Source organism: Equus przewalskii, chromosome 10 (genome assembly GCF_037783145.1).
Source record: "Equus przewalskii isolate Varuska chromosome 10, EquPr2, whole genome shotgun sequence".
In the NCBI taxonomy this organism is placed as follows: domain Eukaryota; kingdom Metazoa; phylum Chordata; class Mammalia; order Perissodactyla; family Equidae; genus Equus; species Equus przewalskii.
In genome coordinates, this window is record NC_091840.1 from 49405939 (window position 1) to 49406667 (window position 729).

Consider the following 729-nt stretch of genomic DNA (forward strand, 5'->3'; position numbering starts at 1 on the left):
CCTGAGAACAGGATGCAAACATGGGGATTCTGGAGTTTGGCAAGGTGAAGACAGAGGAAAGATACATCTAACGGACAAAGCCTTTATGACACGGCATTGCCACGGGCTTGTTCCTCCAAGCCAGAACATGAAAACAAGCAGGCAGCCTCCTTGAAAACAGGCTTAAGACAAAATCCTACTTGGAAAACCAAAAGGCAGGAAACAGGAATGGGATGAAAATTATCAGGTAGGTGCAGTAAACTTGACCACCACAATGACTGGTGAGCACATCCAAGCCAGAATAGAATCCCGGGCAACTGCTGCCACTTAGGCTTTTCAAACAGTTAAGTGGCTCAGTGAAGCAGAACCCCTCCTCACCCCCAAATCCGTCCATTTCCTGTTAGGAAGAGCCAGGTGGCACTGACAGGCTGGTACTCCCTCCAGCTCCCCTCATCCCTCCCTCTCTGTCCCAGACAATAACAGCGGTGTTGAGGGCAGAGATGGAGACGCAGATAAGCACATATGAAAGAAGGGAAAGGAAGAGTGGGTTACGCACTCTGAAGTGAGGAGACATGATGTTGAACATTCAAGAAACCAAGATGGAAACATGTCTTGATCTGGGTGGTGACTGCGTGGGGGCATACTTACGTAAAAATTCACTCAGCCACACACTTAAGATCTGTGCATTTTACTTATATAATCTACACCTCCACTAAAAACCAAACCAAACCACCACCAGCAACAAGCTCC